This window comes from Triticum urartu, chromosome 1A (assembly GCF_056163025.1).
Source record: "Triticum urartu cultivar PI428250 chromosome 1A, HENAU_Tu73, whole genome shotgun sequence".
NCBI classification, from domain to species: Eukaryota; Viridiplantae; Streptophyta; class Magnoliopsida; order Poales; family Poaceae; genus Triticum; species Triticum urartu.
In genome coordinates this window covers 502,821,397-502,844,099 of record NC_141873.1, presented here as the reverse complement: position 1 = coordinate 502,844,099, position 22,703 = coordinate 502,821,397, and the positions used below count along the sequence as shown (strand labels likewise).

Sequence of the window (22,703 nt, the reverse complement as noted above, 5' to 3'; positions counted from 1 at the left end):
CTTCAACTAAATTTAACCTCTCGACAATAGGGTCGGTTGGCATTTCCGATTCACATACATCCTACATAAATAAAATCTATGTCACGTTGGTCGGCATAATTTTCATAAACAATAAATGAACCAATAGTTATAAAGATAATATATATACCACATCCGAATCATAGACAGGACGAGGGCCGACGGGGCCGGATACCAAAACCATCGCACTCTATAAGATGCAATAATAAAAGTAAGAAAATAATACAAGTATCTATGTAAACATACAAGTAAGAATATTTTTCCTTTCAGAAAGAAGATAAGAACAAGAGGCTCACCACGGTGGTGCCGGTGATGAGCTCGGCGCGGGGGATCGACGGCGGTGAAGACGGGGACGGGGCGTGACGGACCGCTAAACCTAGACAAATATTATGGAAAATGGAGCTTGGAGGTCGAGCTTGGAGAGGAGAAAGCTGAAGTAGTGTGGCTCGGGCATTCCATCGAACACCTTGTGTGCATAGGAGGTGAGCTAGAGCACCACCAAGCCCTCTCCCCCTCGGCCAGAGAAAAACAGAGCACTGGGGTGCTCTACTCGCGAGCAAGGGGTATATATAGGCACCTCATTGGTCCCGGTTGGTGACATGAGCCAGGACTAAAGGGGAGCCTTTGGTCCCGGTTCAAGCCACCAACCGGGACCAATGGTGGTGGGCCAGGAGCGAGGCCCATTGGTCCCGGTTCATCCCACCAACCGGGACTAAAAGGTCCAGATGAACCGGTGCCAATGGCCCACGTGGCCCGGCTGGCCCCCTGGGCTCACGAACCGGGACCAATGCCCACATTGGTCCCGGTTCTAGACTGAACCGGGACTAATGGGTTGACCCGGCCTGGACCAAAGCCCTGTTTTCTACTAGTGCTAACATTCTATATGATTAACATAACACTCTAATTTCATTATATATAGGGATATCAGTTCATGTGTATACAATATATTCGGCATTACACTTGTTCAAAATAAAGAAGCCAGCAAAAGAACATTACCGAATACTCGATCTACTAGAATAATTAGTTTTGAACTAATTAATGATAGGCAGAGTAGCTAATTAGCTCCAGCGCATCCCTAATGTCTTGCACCCGGGCGCACCTCCCCCACAGCTAGCTCACGTGACCATTCGCCCGCGCCTGCACTTCTGCGATTGCTGACTCCCACCGGCCCGTATGGCATCGTCGGCGTCCATCCGGCGAAGATCCTGCGGTTCGCCATGGGGGAGACGCGGTCCGATGATCCTGGGCAGCGCGCGCGCTGGTGGATGTACCGGTCCGCCAACGAGCCGCCGCAGCAGTCGGATCAGCGATGTCGTCCTTTCCATCCCAGCGCCAATCACCACGGCATACTGGGACAGGTTCCAGCCTGACCTCCTCCTTCCCGATGACGTCTCCGACACGGATTCGTCCTCGGACTCGGAGCACGCGCACCTCGAGTCTGACGTGGACTCTGGCTACGACCCGGAGACCGAGTCGTCTTAAGAGTGGGAGGTGGACGTCATCGTCCTCTCTGACGACGAGCCGGATGAGGTGCAGATCGCAGCACCGGCTGTGAACCTCCCCATCGACGTGGACGCGCTGTCGGATGTGCCCGACTTCGTCGTCGTCAGGCAAGAGGAGGCAAACGAGGCGGACGAGGTGCGTGTGCAGGAAGAAGGGGCAGGCAGGAAGAAGAAGAAGAATACAAGCAACAAGAGGCCTGCAGATGGGGTGGTGCACCGCTCCGAGCGGCTGAAGCTGTTGAAGGAGAACTGAAGCTGAAGGAGGATGCTGTCCATGAAGAAGCAGGAGCTGAAGAAGACCTTAGGTATGCTGGTATAGTGCAGCATATAAGTTATAAATATTTTGGCAATGTTGTTAGGTGTGCTCATATATGTAGAGCATATAAGTTATTTGTACGGGTGCTGTTAAGTATGATGCTAAACTATGATGTTGAACTATGATGCTATGCTATCCAATGATGTAGTTAGTTAGTTATGAATGTTGTGGTCAGTTATGAATGTGAATTTCTGCATGTGGTCTATTGATACAACATGAGATGCCATGAGTAGGGTCCATATGCAACAATGTGCTGCAACCAATTTCCCAAAATAGATAGGAGCAATGAGTATGGTCCATATGGTACATAGCATGCTAGTTTAACTGGTGCACATATTCAGTTAACTTCTGTGAAATGAATCAAATTCAATTAACTACTGTCAGTGCACAAAATTTCAGTTAATTTTGTGCACCGAGACAAATTCAGTTATCTTCTGACATTTAAACAAAATTTGAGTTAACTTTGTGCACTGAGTTCACATTGAAGTACATACTTAAGTACACAATTCAGTTAACTGTGAAAATGTCATAAGTTCAGTTAACTGTGAAAGTTCAGTTAATTGTCACAAGTACAGTTAATTGTGGACAAATTTAGTTAACTTTGAAAAATTCAGTTAACTGTGAAAAATCCAGTTAACTATCAAAAGTATAGTTACCTGTGAAAAATTCAGTTAACTCACTAAATCATTAATAACAACACTTGAATTCAATCGAAGTACTTAAATTGAAGTACATACTTCAGTACACAAATCCTATATATATATATAAGAGAAGTTGATCCCCACTGGACGCGGAGTAACTGAGCGCGAGCTCAGATGCGCTCGATATCGAGGTCGTCGGTTAGCGCGTATAGATCGGAGCCATTTTTTTATACGTGGGGTTGCGGTGTGCTAGAAAATGAATACTGTTGGGGAATACGTACGCGGCTGTGCTGGGTGGTAGATGGCCGCCCGCCGTCGGCGAGGTGAGCCGTGGATCAGAATCGGCGGCGCCATCTGATCCATGGCTCGGGAAGTTCACTCCCCGTGTACTGGTTGCAGGAGCGAGAGTTTTCTCGCCCAGCGCGTGGATCATTTGGAAGCCGGGGACTGCAGGATAGAGGCCAGGAGCGCCGACGGCCACGGACCATGGTGTTTCTGATGCAGACGATCGGCAGGTACTTGGATCTCTGCTTTTCTGGCGATGCCATCTCCATTTTTAGGCCTCTGGCTTAGCTGATGCAGAGGGTGGCTTTTTTTTCCAAGTTTCAGATCCACTCTGCTTGAGCTAGGGAAGACTTTGTGCCTGCCCCTGTGGTTGTGAATGGCCCTACGGTGACGGATTTTGAGGTGGCACATCAGGCGGAGCGCGAGGCGGCGCAACATCGGATGGCGGACAGGGGCAAAGCACAAATCTTCTCGGCGAAGGAGGCGGCAGCCGACAAAAGGGAGAGCTCGCCGCTGCCGCCAGAGCTGTCAACGATGAAGGTGAATCCCCAAGCGCCGGGATGGAACACGAGGTTAGTGAAGAACAAGCTGCATCCCATCAGATATTCAGGGATTTAGGAAACAAACCTAGACATGACTGAAGAAATTGTACAGTTAGAACAAGTGCTGATTACTCACTGCATTGTGGAAATTCATGCTGTATGTGCTTGTGTTTGCAGGCTGATTGCTCTGTGCATTCAGAAAATTCATGTTTGCAGGCTGATTCCTCTCTGCATTCAGAAAATTCATGCCATATGTGCCTGTGTTTGCAGGTTGACTGCTCTCTGCATTTGTAAAATTGATGCTATATGTAGCTGTTTTGCGGGCTTAGGATTGGTGCCGCCGCTCCTAGCAGAACACCGTGCCCAAATCGTATCAGTGCGTTCGAGAAGGCAGCCAGATGCTCGCAGAGAACCTAGCTGAAAACGTGATCACACCGGTTCTTGGTCCTACTTTCAACTCTTAGGGAGAGGTGTACAACTTCTACAATCTGTACTCATGGGAGAAGGGGTTTGGCATCTGGTATGGGAAGAGCCGGCTAAATGCCGAGAGGACAAAGTGCATCCAGGAGATAGTGTGTGGGTGCTCGGTGAGTAGTAAAATTTGCTTCTGGTGGTTTCTGATCAATAATTTCAGTTTGGTTCCGGACTACTTCTAATGTTTTTAATTGATAACATGTTGCAGGGTGAAGCTGGTGTTGAGAACACAAGGTCCTGGAGGTGACGAGTTTGAAACTTTGAATGCGAGTGTGGTCAGTTTGCTCACATGGGATTGTTACGTAGCCATGTCCTGAAGGTAGTCTGAATGTGCTACAATTGAATATATGTGAGGTATCACATAATCTAAATATGCTGAACATCTTGTTTTTTGGTTGCATTCAGGTGCTCGATTTCATCAGGATAAAAGAAATTCCACAGAAGCACATAGTTAATAGGTGGACCAGAGATGCAAGGTATATTCTGCCTGCTCACCTTACACAATATCAGAGGGACTATGCTCACAAGAATCCATTCAGTTTTACGCATTTCACTGTGTGCTTCCTTAGTATATGGGACCAAAAAATGTTTGTCGGACTAGTGTGTCCGTCATCATTTTTGACGTTGTAATTCTGAACTTATCCTGATTCCATGTTTGATAAAACCCATTATGGTTTGTGAATCCATGTTCTCAGGATTTCCTAGGATTATGACTATCCAAGGAAAGACTTTTACATGCTAGTACTGTTTCTGAATTTTCGTTGAAGTGTAACTCTAAATTTGATGAGCGCAACTCTAAATTTATACATAATTGAATTCTTAGGTAATACTAAGTTTTCTGAATATGTGACATTGAATTTATACAGTCTTGTAATTGTAAGTTTTCTGAATATGTAATCCTAAATTTATAGTCTTGGTGCGTGTGCACTGCTGAGCAATATGCAACAGTTCATGCAAATGCATCCATTGTGGTTCAGTTTTTCATCCTGGCTGTTGGGGACGATTGTGTCTCTAGTGTTGCTTGTTCATTGGTGCATAATATTTAATGGCAGTAACTCGGGAGGTTGCATTGCTGGTAAGTGTAAGCATGCCGCAGGTTGCGCGCTCTCGATGTTTCCATCTGATTTGAATTTCGAAACACTAGAGCATGAAAGGCAGAGGCTGTCTTACATAAACGGGAGCAGAGTAGCCGCTGGAGTTTGTCTCACCTCCAGCAATTGCATGGGAGCAAATTGGCGTGGCTCCTTCAAAGCTATCTGGATCTGGATCGACCATAACAGAGCCTGATGCGAACTCGAAGCTGTGCGTACTATCAGCAGAGATAGGTTTCTGATTGCTTGTGTCGACTACGTTTGGACTATCTTGAAATAATAGTTGTCCCTCTGTTTTCAGGTTCGAGGTAGCTCTGAGAGTACCGTGAACCAAGCTGTAGGATCAGAGCTTGAGATCAGCTGGATCTTCCGGTGTTTATGCTCCATCTGATCATGTATGCATCACGTTCTGGCAGGAGTGTCTTAGTTTGTATCTTCTCCGTCGCTGCATATGGCTGCTGAATGTTTTTTTAAGGGGTTTTTTTATAGAAGGGTGGCTGATGAATGTTAGTGTTTTGCAGGGAGGGGGGAGACGGGATGAACACGAACCTTGCAGGATACGATTGGTAGCTGCGTTAGTCTAGAATCTGGTGTCTCATGGCCCACCTCGTCAATCAAATTCCGAGCCGCTGTGGTGGAGGCGTGGGCCATCGGCCTGTTTATTAATATAAATACCTGATATATATCTGGGCCTATGGTGTGCGTTGGCAATCTCGAGAGGAACGAAGGGGGAAGATATCGAGGGCACATGTGCTCGAGCACAGAACAACACTTTCGATCCCCACCATCCTATTTATCTCAGCATGCAAGCTATCCACCTCACCAACCTTGCCACATAAGCAATCCACTCTCTCTTTTCTTGAGGTGCAACTTGCACTAGTAGAAAACAGGGCTTTGGTCCAGGCCGGGTCAGCCCATTAGTCCCGGTTCAGTCTAGAACCGGGACCAATGTGGGCATTGGTCCCGGTTCGTGAGCCCAGGGGGCCAGCCGGGCCACGTGGGCCATTGGCACCGGTTCATCTGGACCTTTTAGTCCCGGTTGGTGGGATGAACCGGGACCAATGGGCCTCGCTCCTGGCCCACCACCATTGGTCCCGGTTGGTGGCTTGAACCGGGACCAAAGGCTCCCCTTTAGTCCTGGCTCATGTCACCAACCGGGACCAATGAGGTGCCTATATATACCCCCTCGCGCAAGAGCAGAGCACAGTGCTTTGTTTTTTCTGGCCGAGGGGGAGAGGGCTTTGTGGTGCTCTAGCTCACCTCCTATGCACATGAGGTGTTCGATGGAATGCCCGAGCCACACTACTTAAGCTTTCTCCTCTCGAAGCTCGACCTCCAAACTCCATTTTTCTCGAGATTTGTCTAGATTTAGCGGTCCGTCACGCCCCTTCCCCGTCTTCACCGCCATCGATCACCCGCGCCGATCTCATCACCGACACCACCGTGGTGAGCCTCTTGTTCTTATCTTCTTTCTGAAAGGAAAAATATTCTTACTTGTATGTTTAGATAGATACTTGTATCATTTTCTTACATTTATTATTGCATCTTATATAGTGCGATGGTTTTGGTATCCGCCCCCGTCGGCCCTCGTCCTGTCTATGATTTGGATGTGGTATGTATATTATCTTTATAACTATTGGTTCATTTATTGTTTATGAAAATTATGCCGACCAACGTGACATAGATTTTATTTATCTAGGATGTATGTGAATCGGAAATGCCAACCGACCCTATTGTCGAGAGGTTAAATTTAGTTGAAGAAGAAAACAATTTGTTGAAGGAAAAAATAAAAAAATTGAGGAGGAGAAGATGATATTGGAGTTGCATGTTGCGGATGTCGTCGATGATCACAAGATCAAGATGGATGCAATGCGCTTGAAGATTAGAAAGATTAGAAAATATGCCATTCATACTAAGGCTTGGTATCATTATGCCGTTGGATCAATTGTTACCTTGGTTGTGATTATGATCGCATTTGTTTTCGCATTGAAATGTTTTACATAGTTTTAATGTATGGTTTAATTAATTAGATGCTCTGGAGAGCTATATGTTGTTAGATGAGAACTATGTATGCACTTTGGTTTTAATGTGATGATGAACTTCTATTAATTTGGACACTTAATTATATATAATGCACGCAGATGAACCGGCAATGGATGTACGGTGACAGACACACCCGCGAGTACATTAAGGGCGTGCATGAGTTTCTCGATGCGGCTGAGGCAAACAAGCAGAATGGTTTTATGTGTTGTCCTTGCACTGAATGTGGGAATACGAGGTCTTACTCTAACCGGAAAATCCTTCACTCCCACCTGCTTTACAAGGGTTTCATGCCACATTATAATGTTTGGACGAGGCACGGAGAAATAAGGGTTATGATGGAAGACGGCGAAGAAGAAGACTACGATGACAACTATGTGCCCCCTGAATACGGTGATGCTGCAACGGGGGGAGCTGGTGAAGATCAAGAGGAACCAGACGATGTGCCCAATGATGCTGCAACGGGTGAAGCTGCTGAAGATCAAGAGGAACCAGACGATGTGCCCGATGATGATGATCTCCGCCGGGTCTTTGTCGATGCAAGGACGCAATGCGAAAGTCAAAAGGAGAAGCTGAAGTTCGATCGCATGTTAGAGGATCACAAAAAAGGGTTATACCCCAATTGCGAAGATGGCAACACAAAGCTCGGTACCGTACTGGAATTGCTGCAGTGGAAGGCAGAGAATGCTGTGGCTGACAAAGGATTTGAGAAGCTACTGAAAATATTGAAGAAGAAGCTTCCAAAGGATAACGAATTGCCCGACAGTACATACGCAGCAAAGAAGGTCGTATGCCCTCTAGGATTGGAGATGGAGAAGATACATGCATGCCCTAATGACTGCATCCTCTACCGCGATGCATACAAGGATCTGAACGCATGCCCGGTATGCGGTGCATTGCGGTATAAGATCAGACGAGATGACCCTGGTGATGTTGACGGCGAGCCCCCCGGGAAGAGGGTTCCTGCGAAGGTGATGTGGTATGCTCCTATAATACCACGGTTGAAACGTCTGTTCAAAAACGAAGAGCATGCCAAGTTGATGCGATGGCACAGTGAGAACCGAAAGAAAGATGGGAAGTTGAGAGCACCCGCTGATGGGTCACAGTGGAGAAAAATCGAGAGAAAGTACTGGGATGAGTTTGCAAAGGACCCAAGGAATGTATGGTTTGCTTTAAGCGCGGATGGCATTAATCCTTTCGGGGAGCAGAGCAGCAATCACAGCACCTGGCCCGTGACTCTATGTATGTATAACCTTCCTCCTTGGATGTGCATGAAGCGGAAGTTCATTATGATGCCAGTTCTCATCCAAGGCCCTAAGCAACCCGGCAACGAAATTGATGTGTACCTAAGGCCATTAGTTGAAGAACTTTTACAGCTGTGGAATGAAAACGGTGTACGTACGTGGGATGAGCACAGACAGGAGGAATTTAACCTTAAGGCGTTGCTGTTCGTGACCATCAACGATTGGCCCGCTCTCAGTAACCTTTCAGGACAGACAAACAAAGGATACCACGCATGCACGCACTGTTTAGATGACACTGAAAGTATATACCTGAACAAATGCAGGAAGAATGTGTACCTGGGCCATCGTCGATTTCTTCCGACCAACCATCAATGTCGAAAGAAAGGCAAGCATTTCAAAGGCGAGGCAGATCACCAGAAGAAGCCCGCCATGCGCACCGGTGATCACATGCTTGCTATGGTCAATGATTTACACTACGTAATCTTTGGAAAGGGTCCCGGTGGACTAGCTGTTCCGAATGACGCTGAGGGACACGCACCCATGTGGAAGAAGAAATCTATATTTTGGGACCTACCCTACTGGAAAGACCTAGAGGTCCGCTCCTCAATCGACGTGATGCACGTGACGAAGAACCTTTGCGTGAACCTGCTAGGCTTCTCGGGCGTGTATGGGAAGACAAAAGATACACCTGAGGCACGGGAGGACCTGCAACATTTGCACGAAAAAGACGGCATGCCTCCGAAGTAGTATAAAGGTCCTGCCAGCTACGCTCTTACGAAAGAAGAGAAAGAAATCTTCTTTGAATGCCTGCTCAGTATGAAGGTCACGACTGGCTTCTCGTCGAATATAAAGGGAATAATAAATATGCCAGAGAAAAAGTTTCAGAACCTAAAGTCTCATGACTGCCACGTGATTATGACGCAACTGCTTCCGGTTGCATTGAGGGGCTTCTACCGGAAAACGTCCGATTAGCCATTGTGAAGCTATGTGCATTCCTCAATGCAATCTCTCAGAAGGTGATCGATCCAGAAATCGTACCAAGGCTAAGGAGTGATGTGGCGCAATGTCTTGTCAGTTTCGAGCTGGTGTTCCCACCATCCTTCTTCAATATCATGACACACGTCCTAGTTCATCTAGTCGACGAGATTGTCATCTTGGGGCCGTATTTCTACACAATATGTTCCCCTTTGAGAGGTTCATGGGAGTCCTAAAGAAATATGTCCGTAATCGCGCTAGGCCAGAAGGAAGCATCTCCATGGGCCATCAAACAGAGGATGTTATCGGGTTTTGTGTTGACTTCATTCCTGGCCTTAAGAAGATAGGTCTCCCTAAATCGCGGTATGAGGGGAGACTGACTGGAAAAGGCACTCTTGGAAGAGACTCAATAATATGCAGGGACGGATATTCTTGGTCTCAAGCACACTACACAGTTCTACAGAACTCTACCTTGGTGACCCCGTATGTTGATGAACACAAGAACAGTCTGCGCTCCAAACACTTTATAATAAATTTTCAAAGAATTCAAATTTTAACTATTCAAATTTGCAAACTAATGGCACTAACAGAAAGTTTATAATTTTTCTAAAACTAATGGCACTAACAGAAAGTTTATAATTTTGCTGACCTAAAATCAAAAAGAATTAAAAAATAAAGCAAAAACAAAAGGAAATAAATAATGCAGAAAACAAAACAAAAAAACTGGGAAAAAAATAAAAATAGCAACAATAAGTATTTTGTTGTAAGTAGAAACAAAATAAAATAAATAAAGAAACAAAGAAAACAAAAAACAAAAAGTGTTTTCAAATTTGAAAAAATGGCACTAACAGATAGTTTATAATTTTTCTAAAACTAAAAGCAAAAAGAATTAAAAAATAAAGCAAAAACAAAAGAAAATAAATAATGCAGAAAATAAAACAAAAAATTGGAAAAAAAATAAAAATAGCAACAATAAGTATTTTGTTGTAAGTAGAAACAAAATAAAATAAATAAAGCAACAAAGAAAACAAAAAACAAAAAAGTGTTTTCAAATTTGAAAACTAATGGCAATAACAGAAAGTATATAATTTTTTCTAAAACTAAAAGCAAAAAGAATAAAAAAATAAAGCAAAAAACAAAAGAAAATAAATAATGCAAAAAACAAAACAAAAAACTGGAAAAAAATATTTTTATAGTAAAGTTAATCACAAACTTGTGATTCACACAAATTTCAAAGAATTCAAATTTTAACTATTCAAATTTGAAAAGTAATGGCACTAACAGAAAGTTTATAATTTTTCTGACCTAAAAGCAAAAACAATTAAAAAATAAAGCAAAAAACAAAAGGAAATAAATAATGCAAAAACAAAACAAAAATTGGAAAAACAAATAAAAAAATTGCCACCTATTGGGCCACCACGGCCTGAATACGACTAGAAACCCAACATGGGCCAGGATTCAGGCCCGCAGAAGGCCCAATAGGCCCACAGGCAAAGCAGTGTCAGATTAGGCCCATAGGCCTGCAGTTCAGAGGAGTTCGAGAGGGAGGAGGCAGCAGAGCTTATAAACAGGTGTTGGGCGCTGTCAACTAGCGAGGTGGGACTAAACTCCCACCACCACGCCGCTATGCAAGGCCATTCGTCCCGGTTGGTGGCACGAACCGGGACCAATGCCCACCTTTGGTACCGGTTCGTGGCACCAACCGGTACCAATGCCCCCCTTTAGTCCCGATTGGAGCCAGCAACCGGGACCAAAGGCCGCCGCTTCCCGCCCTTTGGGCTGCTAAAAATTGGCCTTTGGTCCCGGTTGGTGGCACCAACCGGGACTAAAGAGGGGCATTAGTCCCGGTTGGTTTCACGAACCGGGACTAGTGCTCTGGCTATATAAGCCAACACTTGTGAAATTCTCGATTCAGTTCGATCGATCTCCTCGTTCTCTCCTCCGACGACGCCGCCAGGCTGCTCCTTGTCCTCGTCGCCGCCAAGCCCTCCGGACCACGTCGTCACCTCCCTGAGCCCGCGCCGTCCTCGTCGCCGGCATCCCTGAGCCCGCCGCCCTCGTCCCCGTCGCCGCGTGCCTCCCCGAGCCCTCCTCCTTGTCCCCGTCACCGCGTGTCGCCCCGAGGCTGCCGTCCCCGTCACCGCGTGCCGCCCCGAGCCCGCCGTCCTTGTCGCCGGACTCCAGCCGTCGCCGCCCCCCTCAAAGTGAGCCCCCCTCTCGAGTGCCACTCTTGCGCCCGAGCGCCCCTTGCTCCGCCCCTGCTCCATGGTCGCCGCCGGCCCCGATGCATTGAAGAGCAGAAGGAGAGGAGAAGTAGAGGAGAGGAGAAGTGGAGCAGCAGCAACGCGCTGTCCACTTTTCTGAATTTTTTGGAACTTCTGAATTTTTTTGTCCATATAGAAGGTGTTTGATGAAATGCTAGATGTTTTTTTCATGTGATGTTTTTTTCATATATGTATTCATTTTTTTATTTAGGTTGTTAATTAGTAGATATCGATTTTAGGTTAGTGTAGAGGAAAAAGTAAAATAAGGAAAAGGAAGAAAAGAGGAAGAAGGAAGAAGGAAGAAGAAGAAGAAGAAAAGGAAGGAGTGGAAAAAGGAAAATAAGAAGAGGAAGACTTCTTTTTTCTTCATGGATATATGAAAAAGAAAACGAGGGGGGTGATAGATGATGATGAGGGGTCGAGAGTGGGACGAGAGGTGTCGAGGGGAGAAAAAAAATATTATCAGGGACGAGGGTCGTCGAGGGGACGAGGGGTCGAGAGAACTAAATAAGAAGAAGAAGAGGAGAGGAAGAAGAGGAGAAATAAATAAGAAGAAGAAAAAAGAAGAAAAAGAAGAGGGGAAGAAGAAAGGAATAGTGGAGAAGAAGAGAAAATAGAATATATTCTATTTTTTCTTCTTCTCCACTATTCCTTTCTTCTTCTCCTCTTTTTTTTCTTCTTTTTTTCTTCGATCTTCTCCTCTAGGATTTCAGGGTCAAGGGTTCGAGGGGTCAAGGGTGAGGGTTTCAGGGTCGAGGGTTCGAGGGTTCTATAGGGTCGAGGGTCGAGGGTTCCAGGGTCATCTAGGGGTCGAGGGTTCCAGGGTCGTCGAGGGTTTGAGGGGTCGAGGATCGCCGAGGGGTCGAGAGAGGTTTCCTAGTGTCAAAGTATTGAAGAAATCCATGCCTTCATCATTAGCCGGAAGTAATCAGGGCATGTTGGTACGAAGTTCTGCAAAGTTGTTCTGGAATGGAGTCCCGGATAGGATAATCCGCCTTTTGGTACGAATTCAGCAAAGGCCTTCCAAATAGCGATATTCGGAAGGCTCTTGCTGAACTTTGTACCAAAAAGCGAATTATCCTATCTGGGACTCCGTTCCAGAACAACTTTGAAGAGCTTCGTACCATCATGCACATGTTACTTTCGCCTAATGATGAAGACATGGTTTTGTTGAATCCTTTGACACTACGCAACCTCCCGACCCCTCGGCGATGCTCTCGAACATGAGAGGAAGAAGAGGATCGCCGAGGGGTCGAGGGTTCCAGGGTCGTCGATGGTTCGAGGGGTCGAGGATCGCCGAGGGGTCGAGAGAGGTTTCCTAGTGTCAAAGTATTGAAGAAATCCATGCCTTCATCATTAGCCGGAAGTAACCAGGGCATGTTGGTACGAAGTTCTGCAAAGTTGTTCTGGAATGGAGTCCCGGATAGGATAATCCGCCTTTTGGTACGAATTCAGCAAAGGCCTTCCAAATAGCGATATTCGGAAGGCTCTTGCTGAACTTTGTACCAAAAAGCGAATTATCCTATCTGGGACTCCATTCCAGAACAACTTTGAAGAGCTTCGTACCATCATGCACATGTTACTTTCGCCTAATGATGAAGACATGGTTTTGTTGAATCCTTTGACACTACGCAACCTCCCGACCCCTCGGCGATGCTCTCGAACATGAGAGGAAGAAGAGGATAAAAAAGAAGAGGAAGAAGAAAAAAAAGGGGAGAAGAAAGAATAGAGGAGTTCTTCTCCTCTATTCTTTCTTCTCCTCTTTTTTTTCTTCTTCTTCTTCCTCTTTTTTTTATCGGGAACGAGGGTCGTCGAGGGACATAGATGTAGTGTCGTCGTTGTCGATATATACCCCCTCCCGATAGCTTACTATGATTAGGTAGCTAGTTCTACGTTTGGCACTAATATATCCATCTGTCATGTTTGAATAATAATTGCCATGTTGTAAATATTTGTAGAAACTATGGACACTGCCCTAGACAAAGCAAAAGAAGCGTTGTTGAGGGACATAATCGCAGAAGGAAGTGATGCCGTCTCGTTGTTTCTCAACGACACCGATGGTTTGGAAGGAGAGGGTGAACAAGCTGGCTACGGTGACCTAATGCCGGTGCAAGAAGAAGAACATGAGGACGGCTCCGGTGACCCAATGCCGGTGCAAGAAGGAGACCGTGATGACGGCTCCGGTGACCGAACCGAGTCCGGCCAGGTATATATATTAGTTAAGCCTGTGCTGACTAGCTGATTGATGCATTCATTGTTTTGGTATGTACACATATTAATTAAGTCTTTGTTCTTTTTTCTAGCCCTCCGGATCGAGCACAACTTTGGTAAAGAGACGAGGCCCGAAGAAAAAGTTGAGCTCGGATGAAAAGTTTGAGATCATAGCAATCGCGCCCGACGGCCAACCGATTGAACCCCTCCGGACAAAGAGCGCATTTGTTGCTCAGTGCGGGGTTCTGGTTAGGGACAAGATCCCGATAAGCATCCAGCAATGGTTTAAGCCGGCTACAGAAGACCCTGAGGTGTCTTATGTCAATGATATGCAGAAAAATGATCTTTGGACTGAGCTGAAGTCAAATTTCACCCTACCGCTAGAGGATAATCCAGAGAACCCAATTAAAGAGAAATTAATCAAGTCTTTTGCTCTTAAGAGGATGGCAGAACTATTCAAGAGGTGGAAGAAAGAGCTGAATAAGTTTGTCGAAAATAATGAGACACCAGAATTCAAGGGCAGATATGAGAAGATCAGAGATCACTGGCCCGCATTTGTGGCCCACAAGACATCGGAAAAGAGTAAGAAGATGTCGGCGACAAACAAGCAAAATGCTGCAAAGAAGATGCTTCACCATCGCATGGGGTCAGGTGGCTACCTCGTAGCCCGGCCTAAGTGGGCCAAGACTAAGAATGATCTGGTTCATAAAGGGATCGAACCAGAGACAATTAGCTGGCCAGACCGTTGCCGGACTTGGTTCTTCGGGGCTGGCGGAACCTTGGACCCTGTAACAGGGAAGTGCATTTGGACGAACGATCAAATGGACATACCAGTCAGGAAGCTTAAACTGTATATCGAAGCAGCGCAGCAAGGGAAGTTCTTTCCAGACAGAGAGAACGACGAGCTCACAATGGCCCTCGGGAATCCTGAGCACCCTAGATGGACATGAGGCACGCCAGGCTCCATTCCGTGGAAGGTTGGGTTTCCGGACGCAGGCGGTTACAAATCCCATGAGAGGAGGAAAAAAGTGCAGCAGACCCAAATGCAGGCGCTGCAAGCAAGGGTAGACGCGATAGAGGAACGAGAAGCAAATCGCAGCAAACGTACTGCCGAAGCCTCCCCCGAAGCTACCCCGCCATCTCAGCGCAGAAGCAGCGTGGCTTCCACCGAGCTGCTTCAGCCGGAGCATGTCTTGATGGCTCCTGCCATCTATCTCGTGGATGCTATCACGGAGTCTCAAAATTGCCACCTTATGACGCAATAGATGAATTTGAAGGTCAAGGCGGCTGTTGGCTCTGTTTATCCTACTGAACCCGGCGCAACTTTTCACTGCTGGCCGATTCCAGAAGGATATGCTAGGGTGATGGTGGATGAAATAACGGAGGGATTTGAGGACCTCCAGCTTGACCACCCTACCGGTGAAGGGGAGACTCGGCTGGGGTCTGCTCTGAAGACTCCATGCCTATGGCGGAAGGAGCTCATCAACCTTCCGAACTGGACGCCTCCGCCTCCTCCTCCTCCTCCGGCAAGTCAGGGCACTCCGCCTCCTCCACCGCTTCCTCCTCCAGCGAGTGACGATCAGGGCCCTCGGCCGGCTCCTTCTCCGGCGCGTGGCGGCACTCCGCCTCCTTCTCCGCCTGCACCGACGCGCCCGAGCAGCCAGCCTCCTCCTTCTCCGCCTCGTCAGCAAGGGCGGAAGAGACCTGCCACCGCTCCATCTGCTCTGGCGCGTCGTAGTCCCTCTCCTCCGCCTCGTAAGCAAGTAAAGAAGACAACCGCTCTGTCTGCTCGGTCGGCGTCTAGCAGTACAACCAGAGGCGGGAGGACATACAGATTCGGTCCTTCTCTGAAGACTCCAGAGAAGTTACCATATGAGAGGACCCCGGAGGAGAATGCCGAGATCGCCCGAACCGAAGTGGATGACTGGTTTCAAGGGTTGAGAGCAAAGAGACATCCACCTCCGGGGGAGAAGGTAGATACGGTGAAAGTGAAGCGCACTCTGGCTTCCCTGGCAAAACCACCCAAGTCTCCGCCGAAAGGCAACTTTGAGCGCATTATTGCAAAGACATGGGCCGAAGCGGAGCGGTCGGGAGGTACAGTCAGTGATCAAAGGCTGAAAGAATGACGAGCAACTGGGAAACAAATTGCCCAGCTCGGCGAACAAGCGAAGCAATCGTGCCCCCCCCTCAAGGTGCCTAGCGACATCGTCGATCCGAGGATGGTGCCCGGTTATGGCAATGTTGACGATTACCTGCCCGACGATGTACATTATGATACCATGGAGGTGCAGATACACAGATACGAGTACGGGAAGCCTCTCGTCAAAGATGAAAAATCTTTAACAATGATGATGCAAAGATTACATGATTGGTACTTGAAAATCTGTAGAGAGTCTGAGGGGAGGAGTACTTTGTATGCGAGAGTTAAACCGGAGCATGACCTCGTTGGAATTGAACTGTTGCCTATTCCATTTGAGGAGTTCTATCAGTTTTTCAATCAATTGGCCCTCGATAAAACAACGATCACCTGCTACTGTCTGTAAGTACTACTACTTCTGTCATTGAGTCTCTCTATATAGCTCATCTCTTTCATTGCATGTATTTATAATTATCCTCACTATATTATGCAGAATGAAGATCGCCGAATTGAAGAAAAGACAAATAGGTGATATTGGGTTCGTTAACACATATCTCATAGATGCAACTGAGGTTGAACATCGTCCAGGAGATACCGAGGCCGACTTGCTACGATCATTCAAAAAAAAGAAAACAAAGATATAATACTCTTTCCTTACAACTTCAAGTGAGTGTTACTGTCTTGTGCATATTCGGTTTCCCTTATATATTAGTCCAGGTTATAGTAATGTAATTGATGAGTTATGCATGCGTGTGCAGTTTCCACTATATTCTCCTTGAGATTAGGCTTGAGCAGGGAGTAGTAACCGTCTTGGACTCTAAACGAAAAGATCCCCAGGAGTATGCGGACATGACTAAAATCCTCAAGAAGTAAGTTAAATCGATCATTATCCACCATATCAGCAACTTTGTTCATTTCCTGATATCAAGTAATTGTTTTCTTTGTCCGGCAGGGTTTGGAGAAAATTCACCAGAAAAGTTCCGGGACTGCCAAAGGAGCTGGAATTTAGACACCCGAAAGTAAGTACTATAGTAGCATGTTCCGCGCATCTCCTAGTGATTCAAGCGCTAGTTTCATCAATACCATTTAGCATTCTTGCTTATCAGTTTGATTGACCTCTATTTCTTGTAAAGTGGTTGTGGCAGGAAAAAGGGAATGATTTCTGTGGATACTACATCTGCGAGTCCATCCGCCACACGACCTGTGAGCGGGGCGGGTACTCTGACGAACAATATGAAGTACGTAAATAACAACATTCACAATTTTATTTTATTACCATCATTTGTATTGAGTTTCATTCATTCATATATATATGTATTGACCCCTTCTTCAAATTAGATGTTTCAGAAGCGGGATGAACTCCTAGCACCAGCTCGCATGCGAGCAATTCAAGAGGAATTGGCGGCATTCTTTCTTGACCAAGTGATCGCTGAAGACGGAGAATACTATGTGGACCATGAGTCCGTATGATTATATTTGTAAGAGATAATTATTGTATATATGTAGCCGGTAGTGTCGGATAGATATACGAGAACTTGTTGTTCGACCAATCTCTCGGAGAAGGAGAGGTGGTCGATATCACTTCTCTCTGTATGCATATATGTTCATGACGATCTTCTGTTTCCTTCGTTTGCTTACTAGCTAACTAGCGTGTCTAGTCCTCTCTATACGTATGTATAGTACGTAGCGTCGACCAAGCATGGACGTAAGAGAGGACACATCTCTCTATTAATTATAGCTAGCTAACACAATATATGAAACACCTAAATTAACCCCCCAAAACCCCCAACCCCCCCTTTCAAAAAAAACAAAAACCCCAACCACAGAAATGCTGACGCGTGGATGCCTATTGGTCCCGGTTGGTGCCACCAACCGTGACCAATGGGTCTCCTTCCTGGGCTCTGCGCACTGCCCACGTGGAGGCCCATCAGTTCCGGTTCTGGATTGAACTGGGACTAAAGGGTCGGGGCATTAGTACCGACACTTTAGTCCCGATTCAGGAACCGGTACTAAAGGCCCTTACGAACCGGGACTATAGGCCCTTTTTCTACCAGTGTTGCCACCTCAGCATCTTTTTCATCAAATGAAGCGATTCATCACTGGTAACCGAAGCGGCCATTCTTCTTCCGTACGTGACTATTAGACTAGCCACAATGGGTAGTAACATAGAGTAGTAACATGCCCATGTTACTACCTATGTTACTACCTTTATAGTGGGGAGTAACATATGTGTGGTAACATGCAACACTTTATTTATTAGGCTATAAACTCATCTTGCCTTGATATATGTGATGTTACTCATACTAGTAGTAACTAGCTATGTTACCACATGTTTCTCTTTCTTCATTTATTACTTGCCACATCATCTATTTTATCTTGATATGTGTGATGTTACTATCTATGTTACTCCCACTGTGGGTAGTCTTACACTTCGTATTGAGTCGGTGTAAAAACCAATAAAAAGGCCCATAAAACAAAGCCCATCAGTCGATTACTTCGCACCTTTGCACTTCCGTTGGCAGCAGGACGGGCGATGCCTCTAAAAAAAGGAGAACGGGCGACGACGTCAACCACGGAACCACCGCCAACGCACCACGGCGAGGGGACCGGTGCCCTGCAACCTACTACTCCGCCGTTCTCCCAGGTTACAACCGCCTTGCGTGAGCCATACCCCCAACCACTGGTTTTCTCCGCCGGCTTTCCGCGGGATTATCTCGAGCTGTGCTTCCCTTCCCTGTGGGCTCCGCCGGCACGACCGCCGGTCCCCTCGCCTTTGACGGCTCTCCGACTGCGGAGCGACCACTGGTCCCCTCACCTTCCACGACTCTCCGACTACGGCGCGACCACCGTCTCCGCGCCTTCCACGGCTCTCCGACCACGGCGCGACCGCCGGTCCTTGCATTCGATGTTAGATATAACCTTGATGTATTCTGTATCTGCATGTTTATTTCAGTCCTGCATGTAGTTTAGATAGACTAGGGAGTTGTCCGATGAGAATTCAGTCAAAGGCATGAAGGAAGAAGCGAGATGTCAGGAAGCTACGTGAAGTGGCGTGCAAGACATGATGCAGTGGCGTCGTGAGATGCGGCACGGCCGTGAGAATCGGCCAGATTCGTGATGGGCTGGAGCGTTGGACGGGTCAGTTTGGAGCTGAGAAGATTTAGTAGGTTTGTTAGTTTGTTAGTTTTTTTGAATGTAGGTTTGTTAGTTTGTTAGCGCATGGATAGGTTAGTTAGCCGCATGAGCTTGCACGTCCTAGAGATATTCTAGGGGAAGAGTTATGCGTGCGTGGGCATTGCTAGTGGCCGGGTAGTGTGCCTGTGTGGCTGCTACTTATACAGATGCAAAGCATGTTTACCTTTGACAAGAAATAGACAGAAGAAAACGCTGGCTGTGTGAGGCAGCGGCACCAAACACTTGTGTCTTTTTTCTGTTCTTGTGAGAGCTACGTGAGGTAGAAGAGAGCAAGAAGAAGGGGCTGAGCGATTCGGCTCCAACATTTGGTATCAGCGCTAGGTTATGACGAAGACGATGCTGCGTGACTCTTCCCGCTGCTCATGAGGACGAGCTACGCGGCGTGGGCGATGAGGATGAAGTACCTCTTGCGCGCCAACGGCGCGTGGGCTGCCGTTGATCACGAGGACTCCTCCAAGGAGTTCGACGCAGGCAAGGAGGAGATGGCCATGACGATCATCTCCCAGTCGATCGACGACACAACGCTACTGCGAGTTGCGGAGAAGGAGACCGCCGCCGATGTGTGGGCGGCGCTTCGCTCCATGCATGTGGGCGTCGAGCACGTCCGAGAGGCGAGGATTCAGTCCTTGCGCTCGGAGTTTGATGGCCTCAAGATGGGCGATGCGGAGTCCGTGGATGATTTCGCGGCGAGGTTCACGACGCTCGTGGGGCGCATCCGTGAGCTTGGTGATGCGATGGAGGAGAAGTACGTCGTGAAGAAGCTGCTCCGAATCATCTCCAACAAGTTCATCCACGTTGCTTCTTCGATTGCGTTGTTCGGCGACACCAACAAGGTGGCCATAGAGGAGGCCATTGGTTCACTCAAGGCACACGAGGAACTCGTCAAGGGGCGAGAGACGGGACGTGAAGAAGAGCAGCTCCTCATGGCGAGAGGGCAGGACTTGTCGCGAGGACGGGGTCGTGGCCGTGGCCGTGGACGCGGTGGAGGGCGCCAAGACAAAAGTGAGGTACAATGTTACAATTGTCGTGAACTTGGGCACTTTGCTTGGGAGTGTCCAGAGAAGAAGAAAGAGAAGGAAGAGAAGGCGTTTCTCGCTGGCTACGGTAATGACGGACCGACTCTTCTTTGAAGTTTCTGCCTGAAGAATGGAGATCAAGATTAGGGGGTTGAATGTTAGATATAATCTTGATGTATTCTGTATCTGCATGTTTATTTCAGTCCTGCATGTAGTTTAGATATTCAGTCGAGGCATGAAGGAAGAAGCGAGATGTCAGGCAGCTACGTGAAGTGGCGTGCAAGACATGATGCAGTGGTGTCGTGAGATGCGGCACGGCCGTGAGAATCGGCCAGGTTCGTGATGGGCTGGAGCATTGGACGGGTCAGTTTGGAGCTGAGAAGATTTAGTAGGTTTGTTAGTTTGTTAGCGTATGGATAGGTTAGTTAGCCGCATGAGCTTGCACGTCCTAGAGAGATTCTAGGGGAAGAGTTATGCGTGCGTGGGCACTGCTAGTGGCCGGGTAGTGCGCCTGTGTAGCTGCTACTTATACAGATGCAAAGCATGTTTACCTTTGACAATAAATAGACAGAAGAAAACGCTGGCTGTGTGAGGCAGCGGCACCAAACACCTGTGTCTTTTTTCTGTTCTTGTGAGAGCTACGTGAGGTAGAAGAGAGGAAGAAGAAGGGGCTGAGCGATTCGGCTCCAACATTTGGTATCAGCGCTAGGTTATGACGAAGACGATGCCGCGTGACACTTCAGCGAGTGGAGCATTGGTGCGGAGCGACTCGGCGGCGATGGCGGCTGCCACAACGGCGGCGACGACGGTGGCGGGGAAGCTCCCATTCCCGCTGCTCACGAGGACGAACTACGCGGCGTGGGCGATGAGGATGAAGTACCTCTTGCGCGCCAACGGCGCGTGGGCTGCCGTTGAACGCGAGGACTCCTCCAAGGAGGTCGACGCAGGCAAGGAGGAGATGACCATGACGATCATCTCCCAGTCGATCGACGACACGACGCTGCTGCGAGTTACGGAGAAGGAGACCGCCGCCGATGTGTGGGCGGCGCTTCGCTCCATGCATGTGGGCGTCGAGCGCGTCCGAGAGGCGAGGATTCAGTCCTTGCGCTCGGAGTTTGATGGCCTCAAGATGGGCGATGCGGAGTCCGTGGATGATTTCGCGGCGAGGTTCACGACGCTCGTGGGGCGCATCCGTGAGCTTGGTGATGCGATGGAGGAGAAGTACGTCGTGAAGAAGCTGCTCCGAGCCGTCTCCAACAAGTTCATCCAGGTTGCTTCTTCGATTGCGTTGTTCGGCGACACCAATAAGATGGCCATGGAGGAGGCCATTGGTTCACTCAAGGCACACGAGGAACTCGTCAAGGGGCGGGAGACGGGATGTGAAGAAGTGCAGCTCCTCATGGCGAGAGGGCGGGACTAGTCGCGAGGACGGGGTCGTGGTCGTGGCCGTGGACGCGGTGGAGGGCGCCAAGACAAAAGTGAGGTACAATGTTACAATTGTCGTGAACTTGGGCACTTTGCTTGGGAGTGTCCAGAGAAGAAGAAAGAGAAGGAAGAGAAGGCATTGCTCGCTGGCTAGGGTAGTGACGGACCGGCTCTTCTTTGAAGTTTCTGCCTGAAGAATGGACATCAAGATTAGGGGGTTGAATGTTAGATATAATCTTGATGTATTCTGTATCTGCATGTTTATTTCAGTCCTGAATGTAGTTTAGATAGACTAGGGAGTTGTCCGATGAGAATTCAGTCGAGGCATGAAGGAAGAAGCGAGATGTCAGGAGGCTACGTGAAGTGGCGTGCAAGACATGATGCAGTAGTGTCGTGAGATGCGGCACGGCCGTGAGAATCGGCCAGGTTCGTGATGCACGGCCGTGAGAATCGGCCAGGTTCGTGATGGGCTGGAGCGTTGGACGGGTCAGTTTGGAGCTGAGAAGATTTAGTAGGTTTGTTAGTTTGTTAGCGCATGGATAGGTTAGTTAGCCGCATAAGCTTGCACGTCCTAGAGAGATTCTAGAGGAAGAGTTATGCGTGCGTGGGCACTGCTAGTGGCCGGGTAGTGCGCCTGTGTGGCTGCTACTTATACAGATTCAAAACATGTTTACCTTTGATAAGAAATAGACAGAAGAAAACGCTGATTGTGTGAGGCAGCGGCACCAAACACCTGTGTCTTTTTTCTGTTCTTGTGAGAGCTACGTGAGGTAGAAGAGAGCAAGAAGAAGGGGCTGAGCGATTCGGCTCCAACATTCGACGGCTCCCAACTCCAGCGCAACTGCCCTTTTTCTTTTTTGTCGATCTGAGCTCATGCAAATAGTGAGCAAGACGACCAAGTTGCTCTCAATTGAATTTAATTCTCCTCCGCTTAGGCTCCCAAGCCGATACTGTTCATGCCTCCAACATGTTGACCTGGCCTTCCGGTTCCGGCGGTACTTCTATTCTTAGTAAATCAATCACCGGCACGTGAATATTCAGTCACCTTCGCTTGATGAAATCAGCCTGCAGGACTTCCCGAGTAGTACTTCTATTCTTAGTGAACCAATCACTGGCATGAGAAATATTCACTCACCTACGCTTGATGAAATCAGCCTGCAAATCATCTCTCTCTCTCTCTCTCTCTCTCTCTCTCTCTCTCCACACTAGATCATTTCTCTCACCATTAATTTGCCCGTCGATTTCTCATCATTTATCCGATGCCTTTTGTGTTGCTATGCTTTGATGGTCTACTGCTTTGTTATATATTTGTTCTCTGCATGTAAAT

At 47.6% G+C, this 22,703-nt stretch overlaps 1 long non-coding RNA gene and 1 pseudogene across 1 annotated transcript; both read left to right on the top strand.

The window, feature by feature from the left end:
- Window positions 1–2,748: 2,748 nt before the first annotated feature.
- LOC147991970 (uncharacterized) lies at window positions 2,749–5,066 on the top strand. The gene is made up of 5 exons (XR_015614902.1): window positions 2,749–2,992; window positions 3,087–3,334; window positions 3,575–3,891; window positions 3,987–4,097; window positions 4,184–5,066. It is a non-coding gene; the product is annotated as an uncharacterized LOC147991970 (long non-coding RNA).
- Window positions 5,067–20,816: 15,750 nt separating this feature from the next.
- LOC147991969 (uncharacterized) lies at window positions 20,817–21,433 on the top strand (annotated as a pseudogene).
- Window positions 21,434–22,703: the final 1,270 nt, after the last annotated feature.